The sequence below is a fragment of the Pan troglodytes genome, chromosome 10, assembly GCF_028858775.2.
Source record: "Pan troglodytes isolate AG18354 chromosome 10, NHGRI_mPanTro3-v2.0_pri, whole genome shotgun sequence".
Lineage (NCBI taxonomy): Eukaryota > Metazoa > Chordata > Mammalia > Primates > Hominidae > Pan > Pan troglodytes.
The window spans coordinates 132,949,796-132,963,778 of NC_072408.2; the positions used below are offsets into that span (position 1 = coordinate 132,949,796).

General features: G+C 42.3%; 1 protein-coding gene and 1 long non-coding RNA gene across 4 annotated transcripts in view; one reads left to right on the forward strand and one right to left on the reverse strand.

The window, feature by feature from the left end:
• The window catches only part of LOC104001735 (uncharacterized), a 70,719-nt gene that overhangs the window by 30,647 nt on the left and 26,089 nt on the right, over positions 1 to 13,983 (forward strand). The window lies entirely within an intron of this gene.
• Positions 1 to 13,983, reverse strand: part of LOC107967678 (uncharacterized) — a 41,168-nt gene that overhangs the window by 11,743 nt on the left and 15,442 nt on the right. For 2 of the 3 annotated variants that reach the window (XR_010148175.1, XR_010148173.1), the window contains one exon: positions 1,308 to 1,523. This is a non-coding gene — a long non-coding RNA (uncharacterized LOC107967678). Of the gene's footprint in view, positions 1 to 1,307; positions 1,524 to 10,248; positions 12,330 to 13,983 lie in introns of those variants that run through there. The other variant, XR_008538589.2, reaches the window with a different exon arrangement.

The window sequence follows — 13,983 nt, forward strand, 5'->3', positions numbered from 1 at the left end:
TCTTGCCTGGTTCTTTCTCATTTGTGTGGGCGAATATTCCTTCAGTCTTTGAAGTTGCTGTGCTTTGGATGGATTGTTTTGCTTTTTTCTTCTTTGATGTCCTTGGGGGTTAAATTATGGTATAAGATGGGTTTGATTGGCTGGCTTTGATTCTAATCAATTCCTGGGTCTTGGAAGAGAACTCTCTGATTATGTCTCCATGCCCACATTTCTTTGGTTAGGTGATCTAGTCTATGGGCCCCTCTCAGACAGGAGCCATGGTTGACCCTAATCTGCTGTCTGTGTGCTTCCTAGGAAAGCATGGGGTTGTGCCTGTCCTCACAGTTCAGGCAGAAGCAGGACCACTGGTTTAGAAGCTCTAGCAGGTGTGGCCTATCTGACTATGAGAGGCAGAGGTTGGAGGAGTTGCCTTCCCTGCAGTCTGGGGTTCCCAGAGCAACAGGAGGCTATGACCCTCAGCAAATTCAGACAAAAGTAGGACTGCTAGACTAGAAGCTCTAGCATGTGTGGCTCACCTGGATACTGGTGGCAACAGTGGGTAAGGATGCCCAGTCTGCTGCCCAGGTGTTTCTTGGAACAACAGGAGGCTGCACCCACTAGTTGAGTTCCCACAGAATCAGGACCACTGGGCCAGAAGGCAGGTGCTGTCTACCTGGGTACCAGTAGTGGGAGTGGGTGAAGTCATACACCCTGCTGTTTAGGTGTTTCCTGGGACAACAGGAAGCTGCACCCTCCAGCTGAGTTCACACAGAAGTGGGGCCACTGGCCTGGAAGCTCTAGCAGGCATTGCCCTCCTGGCTACCAGTGGCAGGAGCAAGTGGGGTCATGTGTTCTGCCACCTGAGTGTTTCCTGGAACAACAGTAAGCTGTGTCCTCCAGCTGAGTTCACACAGAAGCGTGAACACTGGGCTGGAATTTCTAGCAAATGTTGCCCACCTGGCTATCAGTGGTGGAGGTTGGTGCAACAGCTGGCTAAGTTTGGGCTGAAGCAGGACCTCTGGGCTGGAAGCTGGTGCCAAGCTCTGTCTGGCAAGCGTGGGTGGAGCAATCTCATTGCTCCCAGGCAAGGCAACTTTGACCTCTATAGGGGCTACGATGCCAGTGCTGATTTGCTCCTCCAGGGCCCAAGACTTGTAGCAGTCTCCTTGGACTCAAGAGTTGCCTCTGCAAAACACCTGACTGGCTCTCCGACTCAGTATAGAAGTGCAGTGAGGGATGCAGCAGAAGCAGGGGGACTATCCCATTCCTAGTCTTACACAGGTGCTTGTGGAAAGCATGAATCCCCCTGGGGGCTCTCACCTACTCACCCTTTCCTGTGTTGGAGAGGTTCTCTTGGCTCCATCATGAGCCCAGACAGGCTTGTGTCCAGCTTCACTCTTCTCTGCTGTGTTCCTATGCTGCCTTGGTGGATCCTAACATGGTTTCTGAGATGATCAACCTGCAGGATTAGTGTTCACTAGCCCTTTTGTTTCCTCCCTGTGAGAGTGGTGCACATGAGCTGCTTCTAGTCTGCCATCTTGACCCTATCCCCAGAAAAAAAATAATTTTTGAGTAGACTTTTACTTGGTTGTAAAATAGGCCATTTTTACTTATCTAACAAATATTTATTGATCAAATAATCATGCTAGTGAGTGAATAAATATAAAAAGAGATATGTTTTCTGTTTAAAAAAAGGAAGAAATGAGGTACTCTGAGCAGTTATAACATGGGAAAAATGGACCACATGAAGGGTAAGCATTTCTAGGGATAAAATACAAAGTAGAGACATTCTGTAAGTGGCATTGAAGAGAAATTCCAATGTATAATGGCTAATTACAGGAGGGTGAATCTGCGATTGAGATGGATATGTCATGACCTAAGAATTAGAAGAAACGTCAGGAAAGTGAAACTTAAAATGTGTCTGTTGGGCAGATAATGCTTCAAGAAATTGGAAAAAGATGGTTGCAAACATTTTTAAATGCTGTTAAGATATAATGCAAATATTGATTTGATGAAAGTATATATTTTGGAATTGACAACATGGCAATTTTAGCAAGAGCTAAGGGCGGAAGCCTGAAGGAGTGAGGAAGGAGTGTAGTAACCAGATAACAGCGGTGGGAGGAAAGAGTACAAGGTCAGGAAACGGAGGCAGATTGTATAGAAAATTCTGCTAAGATGTTTAAGTGTGAGTGGGAGGAACAGAGTACAGTAGATGGAGAGGAGAAAATTCTACTAAGATGTTTAACTGTGAGTGGGAGGAACAGAGTACAGTAGATGGAGAGGAGACATGGAGTCCAAGACAGTTTTATCTGTTGTTTGTTCAGAATGGAAGAGATATTTCAGATGAGAAGGGTTTGATTGAGAAGGAGAAGCTGACTGCAGGACAAAGTCAAAATGAATTTATCGTGTCGACAGCAGGGGAGGCTATGGGGTGGGGGGTGGAAATCCTTAATCTGAGGATCTGGCTATAGATGGAAGGAGAGGCCATTTTTATTTCAACAGGTAGAAAAAAGGAAAAACCCTGACTTTTGAAGACCAGGTTTCTCTGTGCAAAAGGAGGATCACAGTTATCTACAAAGAGTAAGTGAGAAGGCAAGGCTGTCAGAAGAAAACAAAATGATTTGAAGTAGCAGTTAGAGAAAGTTGAAGAGCAGGAAACTATAAATGGATTGCTGCAAAGGATTTAAGATCCAGTCGTTTCACATGGTGTCACCTCTCTGTTGTAGGGCTTTGCCCAGAAGGGCTTACTGCTTAGGTGTAGATGGAGAAAGTGGATAGCGATATCCATGCTTGGTTGGCAATGTGCCATATGGATGAGGAGTACCAACAGAGACACCTTAGGAAAGCTAAAGCAGTTCCATGAATGGAAGATAAGGACTAGCAGGCATAAGGCTCACACTTAATCTCTGTTACCAAGGGTGTCCTTGGTATCTGACAGTGAGTCAGGCCAAATAAAGATACTCAGGTCAAGGTGTCAAATATTCTGTTTAAGAATGTGAAGAGATAAAGAATGAGAAGAAGATAAATTCTACTTCCTTTTAGGAAGTAGCATTTATCTATAATGCTATAATAAAATAATCTTTTCAGAGACTATTTTAATGTGTGACAGGGTATTTAAGACAAAAGGGAGATCCTGTTGAGGGGTATATTTTAATTATTCCAGGTTTACTTTTGTTACACAGAGAGACAGCCAATCAACTAGGATCATCTTTGTTCGGGGGAAAAATTATTGTAGTTGTCTCCTTTATTATATAAATGCCCATTGTCTTAAAAGAGTCATATTCAAGAACTGGGTGGTTATACTAATTAATTTAAGGAGATGGGCTTCCATTATCTGCCATGCGCTATGGATGAGGATAGAAAAAGTTGAACAAGAGTCCTACAGTGATGCTACCTGCATTCTACTGGATTAGCAAAAGATATCACCCATCCTCTTATGATATACCAAACTGATACTGAAAAAAAGGTAAGTTAATTTGATAAATGAGCCCATGTCCTCCTGGAAGGGAAAATGGATAACCCACTTCCTGTATCCCAAGATTTGAAGTTAGAGAGAACAGGGCCACACAGATAAAGATCCAGTGAGAGAAAAGGACAATTAATTCCACAAAATAAAGAGATCTTATGGAAGGAGTAGATTTAGGCTGGCAGACTTGTTTAACCCATGGACACAAAGACTGGTTTCACGTCGCTGGTTTCTGTGTAGTGTGTCGCTGGCTGATGTAGGGAGCCAGAGATTACCCCAGCACAAAACAATGGCTAAAGAGGCACATGAAGTACAAAGCACTCTACCTTCACAAACAACTGGTCCTGGACAGTTTTCTCAGCAGTGGAGAATTACAGCAGCAGAACTGCACAGAACCACTCTTCAACAATGACACCATCTGGCAGCATGGAGTAATGACAACAGTGGACTGGCAGAGCCCATTTCTTTTCTTTGGCATTTCAAGGAATACCAATTCCTTTTAGACTATATTAACTCCCATGAGTTTTGAACAATTTGGTGTAGGCGGAAGTCCAAAGAGGGCAATTCTGGAATTGACCATATATGGTTCATGACCATATATGAAATATTGTAAAGAAATAATAATTGAGAGTACATGTACTGCATGGTTACTTCATTCATGAAAACAGTACTCTGATTTTGTTCAAGTACTGGGTTGCCAGATAAATATCCATGGAAGATACTTTCCTCCCAAAGCTGCAAAGATGAATCATGATTTGCCTGCCCCTTTCGGTGATGAATCCTATTCTTTTCTGCTGTACTTAGTTGCATTGAGTCTATGGCCAATGAGCTATATGGGAGAATCTGGGGGAGGTTAGCCCCCTGAGAAGAGATGACGCTGTGGATGAGGTCCCTTTTCTGCCCACTATCTTCTCTGCTTGAGATGCTGGCATCTGAGAACATGATGCTTGGGGCTGTGGAGCCATTTGCAGTCAGTAGAAAAAAAGCCAAGAAAATCATAAACATGTGGATGCCATAAGCTTTCAGAGCTGCTGAACAAACCCAGCACTGCCTGTGTCCCAAGATGTTGTGTTATGGGTGATTAAATGTCTTCAGTATTTTAGATATTAGTAGTTGAACATACTGTTATTTTTAGCAGAAATCTTCCCAAATGGACATATTTTTGTTCTTTTGCTATAACAAATTGTCCATAGATCAGTTTTCTCTAGTGACATAACCTTCAAAGCACAACATATGCAAAGATAATCTTATCATAATTGCAGTTAAATAAATCCCCATGTAGTATGTCTTGAAAAATGTGCCTGAGCCAGCATCATGGTGTCTTCCACACTGAACATGGTATAGCAGCAGCAGAGGTGCCCAGATATCGAAGTGGTCCTACCATCGCATGGAGCTTCCTGAGTATAAATAATTCTCATGCATCAAGAAAGTAGAGACTTAGAAAGGAGAACCACTGGACTTTACGATAAGCACAAGGAAAAACAATCACGCCAATCACACTAATCAGATAATCAGACAAGGGTAGTTGACTTGGGAATTCTACCATGATGAGATGACCAGACACACACACACACACACACACACACACACACACACACCCTTCTGCACTATATTAATGTCCTGTATCTGAGATACAACTCAATCCAAAAATTAAGTGTGAGAAAATTTTATCAGCATTTACTGGTATTTTCTCAAGCATTCTGGGCAATAAAACTCAAAAGACAACCTGAGTCATATAGTCATACATAAACATAGAAGTTTCCATTCTTCCAGAGCTGAGTTCATGGATGGGAACTCATACCTACTACAAAAAAAAAAGAAAAATGCTAGGAGCAGCTATTCAAAGAATAACATTTTCTTCATCACACTACACATACATCAAATTAACATACGGCTTATGGAACATGGAAGGTTAAGAAAATAACCTTTAACGTGACAGCTAAATGAAATACTGCTTAAGACTGGTAATGGCAAGACAGTTACATACATTTTGTCCAGTCAATGTATCCAGAAATAGCTCAGAGCTTGAAACTAATACTGGATAAATGTCATTGGCTGGGGAGTTAGTTTGTACCACGGAAGGCCTGGACTCAACATTTTGCATCCTCTGTTTTGCCTCATCCTCACAGACCTACAGACAAAAAATTCTATTTATGCAAATGTTGTTTAATGGGCCTCTGGTAGAAGGGCCAACTTGGGAGAATGTGCTTAAGTCTTGGGTATATTTGCTGGATGGAGTGTAAGTTTTAATAACCTTAATGCTATATTATAACTAAAAATGTGGCTGACAGAAAGTAGGAGGAGGCCAGATGGGAACAAAAGGAAGAGTGATAAGATACGGAAAGCTCAAGCATCTTCACTTCCTAGAGTGGCACATCAGTGTGTTGCTGAAAGGCAAAAGAACAAGTAATGGAGACATTAGCACCTTCTGTGGAATTAAGAAGGTGATACCAAGAAGAACTAAAAGCAATCCTCTCACTCCCTGAAGGAGAGGGGCCATGTGAATAATAATAAAAAAAAACCTCACCTGTCCTATGGGAATCCCACAGGTATTACCTAACATCGATAAATGCTATCATTATGATATTCTGGAAGATAATACTGGAAAATTAAAGACTAAAATTATTAAAAGAGCCTTCTTTGGTAGAGAAGAATAGGAGGAATATTGATATTTTTCACCAAGAATTTGTCTGTAATATGTATTTGTGTCATGTATGTTTCATGGTAACACATCAAGGATACATTTTACATAGGCATAAAAGCATTTACTTGCAAGGATACCACCCAAATTGAACATGATATGTGTTTTTAGAAGACTACAATTTGCTTTATTCAGAAATAAAATATGTTCCAAAATTCCAAAGGAATATTCCAAAATATGCCAAACCTCTCTCAACCTCTCTTTTCCCCCACCCTTCCAATGAGTTAGTTTGGATTTTGAAATATATTGACATGTAGCCAGAAGCCTGGTGATTTTACCTGGGAAATAAATTCTCTATCACTTCACTTTTCTTTCTGATACCGCACTACGCTTGAGAGGATGACCAGCTGCCCATCCAAAACAGACAAGGCAAAGGTCTCTGGGCCCCAGGGTGATGAGTCTGCCTTTCCCCCAGGGTTGCTGTGGCTCTCAGAAGGCAGCAGAGACTGGTGGGTGGACAGTCATATGCTGTGAGGTTGGTCACTGGCCCCACTGGTCCCAGGACTCAATCACATAATCAGGTGAGGATGAGAATGGCTTATTCCCACGGGCTCTGGGCCTAAGGAGAAAGAGGCTTTGCCGATTGTGAGTGTGTATGCAGGGGAGGCATCCCCGAGACAGCAGCCCCCATGCCTGGTGGGATGGGTTTGGAGCCTGAGTCAGAATCAACCAGGTGGGGAAGGAGGCCCAATGAATGAAGAGTCGGCTTTGCAGAAGCCTCAGGCAGGAGAGGGACAATATCATCCTGGCTTTCTTTTCTTCCATAATCACGTTTCACCTCATTGTATTGATAGAAAAACAAAGCTATAAAATTTCAAACTCTATAAATTTTCAATATCGATGTTTAAAGAAGTGTTTTAGCACCAGTATGACAAAGGTTTCAATGTCAAAAATCCACTTAAATATAATTGGAAGATACAAGAAAAGCCATAGGGCCAAATGTAAAAGAGAGCTCATAACAACAAAAGGACGGGGCATGTCAAAGACACAGGGGACAACCCGAAAAAGCTCTCAAGGACTAAAGTGGAAACAACCGGAGTAACCAAACATAAAGTAAAAAGATCCATGAGTCCCTACTGATATAAATAAATGACTGAACAGACAAATGGGAAGAACAGATAAATCTCCTTTAAGCAAGAATTACAAAAAATTTATGTAGCCACTCTCTCTCCTTTCTCTGGGAGGTGGAGTTTAATTCTCACCATCCCTCCCCCAGATGAGAGTTGGATTTAGTGATTTGCTTTCAAAAAATAGAGCTGGAAAAGTGTAAAAAGAATAATGTTAGAATGAAGAAATACGGTGAACACTACCCTGAGCAGGTGATCAAGATTAACATCAACAATGACAAGTCATATTGACAATATGTGGCCTTCATAGGATGTGGTGAGAATGGCACTTTATGTCTGTGGTCTTCCTCCAAAAACAGATAACCTTGGTCTAATCATGAGAAAAAAAATCAGAGAAACCCAAATTGAGAATATTCTATAAAATATTAGTAATACTGGCCAATCCTCCTCAAACCTCTCTTAAGGTAATGGCCAAAAAAGCAAGTCTGAGAAGCAGCCATGAGTGGTCATAGATGAAGGAGTCATGATGATTAAATTCAATGTGATATTTGGGTTTGGATCCTGAAATAAGATCAGCAGTAAAAAAGCTGGTGAAATACATATAAAAATTAGCTGGGTGTGGTGGCACACACCAGTAGTCCTAAGTACTCAGGAGGCAGAGGTGGGAGAATCGCTTGAACCTGGAGGTGGAGGTTGCAGTGAGCCAAGACCAAGCCACTGCACTCCAGCCTGGGTGACAGAGTGAGACTGCGTCTAAAAAAAAAAAAAAAAAAGAAAAAAAAAGCTGGTGAAATACAAATAAAGTGCGGGTTTTATTGAATAGTAACATACCCAAGTTTAGTTTCTTAGTTATGATAAATGTACTATTGTACCTGATAGAGTGAAAACCTGATTCTAATTAGAAATACAAAATTCTCTCCTAACTAGGAAGGGTTCAGTAAACTTCACAGATTTTGCTTTTTCTAGGTGAGATGTATTCTTAGGGGCCAGAGCACAATTGCTCATAGCATTGATGGATAAATGGATGTTCCACTCCTTGCCCTTCTTAGCCTTTCCAAATTAGTCTTTGTATTAACTTTGAGCAAACATTTAAAGAAAATCAGTGGAGGGGTGCCTGTGTCTTCTTCCAGGACAATCCATGTGCCTGAAGTCTTGCTGACTGGGCAGAAGGTGTTATTATCCCTATTTAATGTATGAGGACCCTGGAGCTCACAGTGGGAACATATTTTACTCTAAGATTTGTATCTGTTGGACCAAGGCCAGCATTCTAAGATCACAGTGCTTCTTTTTCTGCACTGTCTACTTTTTGAGCTCATATACCCGGTGCTTGGTTTGACCTTTGGTTCAATGGATTAATGTCCAAATGGGAGCATCAGATGGTGCAACCCAGGCCTCCTCCTCAATCAAAGGCCCCGGAAACACCCTACCCTGCAGCCTCCTTTTCAATGCTTTCTTGGAATATCCTCAAATTCGGTCACTCAGGTGACTTTGCTGAAAAGAACAAATATCTCTTGGGAATACAGAGACATATCAGTCATTTATACCTTGACTTAGGTAGTTTGATCATCTTTGTACACCTTGATAAGAGACTGAAAGAGAACTTGGCTTTCTCTGAGTGGAAAAGATAGAGGTCATGGTGAGATAATTCCAGGGTCTGGAGTTGAGTGGTGGGTGGGCGTTGATGAAGAGATCTTTTGACAGAGTGTAAGATAAGAAGACAGGGTAAGCTGGAAGGAAGAAGTTTAGGAGACTAGATGGGAGTGAAGAAATAGACGGTGAATGACACCATTTTTAAGCCATCCTACACAAAGACTGCTGGGTTAATCTTAAACAGATAAAGTAAAAAAGGAAAGTGGTCATCTGACCATAGGAGTGAGAAGCAGGGCCCAGTCCAGATGCAGTTAGGTAAACAGAGCAGATAGGCTGGGCTGAGACCACACGTGAAGCATCACACTGGTTGCTGTGGTAACAGGCATGTCCCTATTCTCAGAGTGATAATGTTATGCTGAGGAAGAAGGAGTATTCAGAAGTAGCAGTGATCTGGGTCATGGCGGCACGTAGTCTATGAGCTGTTTTTTAGGGACAGTTTGCGGGGAGGTTTCAGAGTAGTCTTCAGAGATGATGAAAATGAAAGGATCTACTACAGCCTCACATTGTGTTATGGCTTCTTGGGGCTGTCACATGCTCATCAGGCCCCTAGTCCAGTGAGGGTGAGCCAGGTGTCTGTGACTCCACACTCCTTGCCCCATCCTATCTGTGCATCTGTGTGAATAGAGGCCTTTGGCTCCAAGTAATGACATTTAGTAAGGGCGTTTGAATCATGGAAGGCCAACCTTTCTTGATGGGTACTAAATAATATAATGGAAAAGTTTTTAATTACACCATTAATTGCCTAGTTGTTTAATTGTTTGGCTTCCCAATGGAGTCAGTGTGGAATTTTATTGCCTGTACTTTGCATTAGATAATAAAGGGAGAGGAGCCTTTAATAACCACATTAGATTAAATTAAAACAGATGGATTTTTCCATATATATTAGTTTCCATTAATGAAAGACAGAAGGTCTACACTCAACAGGTGATTACCTTCCCACAGCTGAGCTCCAGGAGCTGAGAATCTGCTTAAATTGACTTAGCGGGGCTCAGGAAATGGCATTCTGAAGTCCAAATCTAACACACCACCTAGTTTTGTATGAGCTATGATTAAGAATTACTTTTATATTATTAAATGTTTAAATTAAATTGAAACAAGATATTATTTTGTAGCGTATGCAAATAACTTAAAATGGAAATGTCAGTGTCTATACATAAAGTTTTATTAGAACTAAGCCAACTTCATTTATTTGCATATCGTCTGTGGCTACTTTCACATTATAAGAGAATCTAATAACCTCATAACAGAACTATTGAGCATGATGTTATGTTTAGGTGCAACAGAGACCTAAAATATTTACTATATAACTCTTTACAGAAAACGTCTGCCAACTTCTGGATTAGAGAAACAGCTTTTAAAATCGCATTTTCTCTCATTTTGAGGAATGATTTCGACATCTCTTTATTCATTTTTTTCTCAGTCTGTTTGTGATGCTATAACAGAACACCTGAGATAGCTCATTTATAAATAATAGAAATTCATTGGCCTATGGTTCTGGGGGCTGGAAAACACAAGAGCATGGCAGTGGCATCTGGTGAGGGCCTTCTTACTGCATCATCCCGAGGCAGAAGGCCGAGGGCAAGTGAGGGCAGAGTGAGAGAGCGCAAGAGAGGGACAAACTACTTTAACAGAAACCCACTCCTGAGCTAGGACATTAATCCACTCATGAGAGCAGAGCCATCGTAACCTATTAAAGATGCCTCCTGTCAATACTATTGCATTGGGGATTAACTTTCCAACACATAAACTTTGGGGGCCACATGCAAACCCTAGCAGATTCATTTAAAAAAAAGTAAAGTACACCTGGTTTTTTTCCTTTTTCCCTGACATTGTACTCAGTACTGTGGCATCTAGAGTAGATTATCCTCCACTCTGACAGTGAGAGCATTATAGTCTGGAGTCAGAGCTCACACACTCAGATAGGCAGCCATACCAGCAGTTAAAGCCCGTAGCTGGGTCCCCTCATGAACTTAGCAGCTATGTGGATGAAAAGTGACTAAGACAGCCCCTTTTCCTGTGGAACTGTAGTCAGCTGGGCCCAGTGCTGTAAAATAGAGAGTTAAGTGAACGAGATAGCATTAAATAACCTGGGGTTTACAGAAAAGTATTAAAAGACTTTAAATTACACTTGAGCCATCAAGTGCTCCCAAGGTTAGAGTCATTAGAGGGTTAGGAAATGCTTGCAGTTTCACAATGTTACGATGTTCTTTTAGTTCACTCTTCTCCTTATGCCTGGATGAAAGGTTCTTGCTTCTTTGCTTGGATTATTTCTGCCTATTACAGGCACCATGTGCCCTGCGAATTTCCCTCTGACCAATGCAATTGCAATAAGCCTCTTCTCCAGGTCCTCGTAGCTTGGAGCTATGACCCACATATCACTTGATTAGATCTGGCTCTTTTCTACACTTTTCCTGTGATTGACTCTGAGTTCTTTGAGGAAAAGGATGACGTTCTGTCTCTCTCTGCATTTCCAGGGCTTAGTACAGTTCTTGTAACATAGCAAGTGATTAATGTTTTTGATGAGTAAATGTGAGAAGGGGTCACACATCCAAAGGACTTCAGGGACCAGTCATAGAATGTATTTAGAGAACAGCGAGTGGTGAGGACGGTGGGTGGACAGCCCCATCTGAAATGGCACTGGATCCTCAGCTCCAGCTGCTTCCTTCCTTCCATGGGGGCAGGTGGGGCCAGTAGGATCAGAGTTTCTGATTTTTCAATAGAAGTCAAAAATTTGTGCTGGAAATACTTCCGAATTTAAATTTGACTCTTAAGTAAGTTGACTTTTAGCAAAAGTCAGGGGCCAGGGTAAGTTCATGACAACATTTCAGCAGGAGTACAACCTGAAGAGTGGCATCAGAGGGACTCTTAAATGTCAAATGAACCATTTAATCCAATCCAGTCATTGTCCGTTTAATCCAATAGTTCTTTTTCTGTGGTCACTCCCTGGCCTGGTTTCAGAAGCTGAGCAAGATTTGGAAGGATGTCACATACAGAATATCCAGCGAGCTGGCTGGAGTGCAGTTAAAGAAGTGCCTGAAATGTCTCTAAAGTAAAGAAAATGCTAATGGCCCTTTTGACTGGTGGCAGTTGACTCCTGTCATTTGTCTTCATGGGCTCATGAAAAGGGGATTTTACTTTAAGCCACATTCTTGACTGCTGTCGCCCTCATACATCTGCAGAGATATTAAAGTCCCAGCTACGCTGAATTTCTAAAGGCCGGGATGGGCATTTGGTTTAATGGTGTGACACCGACCAAGGAAAACAAGGTCATAAAATAAAAAAGAGATTGTGCTTCCCTAACTCATATCTTGGGGGTCAGGAATAAACGGATGAGAAAAGAAGAAGGAGCAGTTAGAATCATATGGAACCGAGCTTTGTCTTTCGTGACTTGATGAAACTGTTTTGCAGCTGGTAACAAACTGAGCTAGTGCATTTCATTCTATATGAATAAGAACCTTTCCTCTACCTGAAACCAAAAAGTAGTAACACTAAAATAGCAAACACAGCATTATTAGGTGCCTGATATTGTTATAGGTGTTTCCATTTATTAACTCATTTAATCCTCACAATGACCCCAGGCACGAGAAAACACTGTGACCGTCCTCATTTTCCAGATGGAGAAATTGTGATCCAGAGAGGCCAAGTCACTTGCTTAACATCACCCAGCCAGTAGGTGCCCAGTCCCACCTCACTACTACCTCCTGAGGGCAGTGGTTTTCCATTGTAGCAGAGAGAGAGACCTGTGTCTTCAGGGGCAGCACTGAATTGTCAACATAATTTACCCTCCATCTCTCTAATCTGTGTGTTCAAATAAAAAGTTCACGTAGGTTCTAGGTAAACATACTTATTTCCATTGCTTTACTTCACTTTCTTCAGAAATACCATTAAAATATAGGAAAGTCATTTTATTTTAAAAGTGGGAGATGACATAAATGCACAAGAACAAAGCATAGGGAGAGACAATGGCAGTGATGGAGTTTGAGAGTTGCAAAATGGATTAAGTAGTTACTGACTCAGCCAACCAAAGACAGGTTAACCCGGCACCAGGGGCAACCAAAACTAAATTAAGTTCATTGTGCAGAGAATCGAAAAGTCTCAGGTGTTGAGGGCACCATGACCAACTGAATTGAGTTGGGGGCATGAGTGTGACAGATTCCCTGAGTCTCTAGACCCTTTGGATACCATCCCCCTACCCGCCTGGATGCTGCCCTGGTCACTTCTGGAGGTCAGCTGCGGAAGGCAGGCAGCCAGGCTCACCAGCTCCCTCTGCGCCCTCCCTCCAGGCTGGAGACAGAGGAGCCTGGGTGGAAATGGCAAACAGGAAGTTGTGAGTACTGACAGTGACCCTGAAATGAGCCAACCCAGCCACATCACCCTCCAGAAATGCCCCCCACTTGTCAGGCCCCGCTATTGGACCCAGAGTTTCAGGGAGGCTTTTCGGTTTGTCACTTTTTTTTTTTTTTGAGATGGAGTCTTGCTCTGTCACCCAGGCTGGAGTGCGGTGGCGCAATCTTGGCTCACTGCAACGTCCACCTCCTGGATTCACGCCATTCTCCTGCCTCAGCCTCCCAAGTAGCTGGGACTACAGGCACCTGCCACCATGCCTGGCTAATTTTTTTTTTTCATATTTTTAGTGGAGACGGGGTTTCACCGTGTTAGCCAGGATGGTCTTGATCTCCTGACCTCATGATCCACTTGCCTTGGCCTCCCAAAGTGGTGGGATTACAGGCGTGAGCCACCGTGCCTGGCCGGTTTCTCTCCTTTAAATATGAACAGTCAGCAAAGGGCCCCCAAACTCTGGAGGAAAACCTCTAACAGGAAAGACAAAGGTGGGAAGAAAAAAAAATACAACAAAACAAAAACAACTTGGAGGAAAAGATACCCAGCAGAGTCACGAGAGAGTCAAGATATTAATTAGCCAGGTGTGGTAGGTGGGAGGATTGATCAATCCCAGGAGGTCAAGGTTACAGTGAGATGGCACCACTACACTCCAGCCTGGGCAACAAAATGAGACCCTATCTCAAAGAGAGAGAGAGTCAAAAAATCCATCCTTCCTTTTTATAAAGATGTGAGGGTCTTAGAATCTTATTGGGGAGCTTTAAAAAATATTGTCAGTCGAT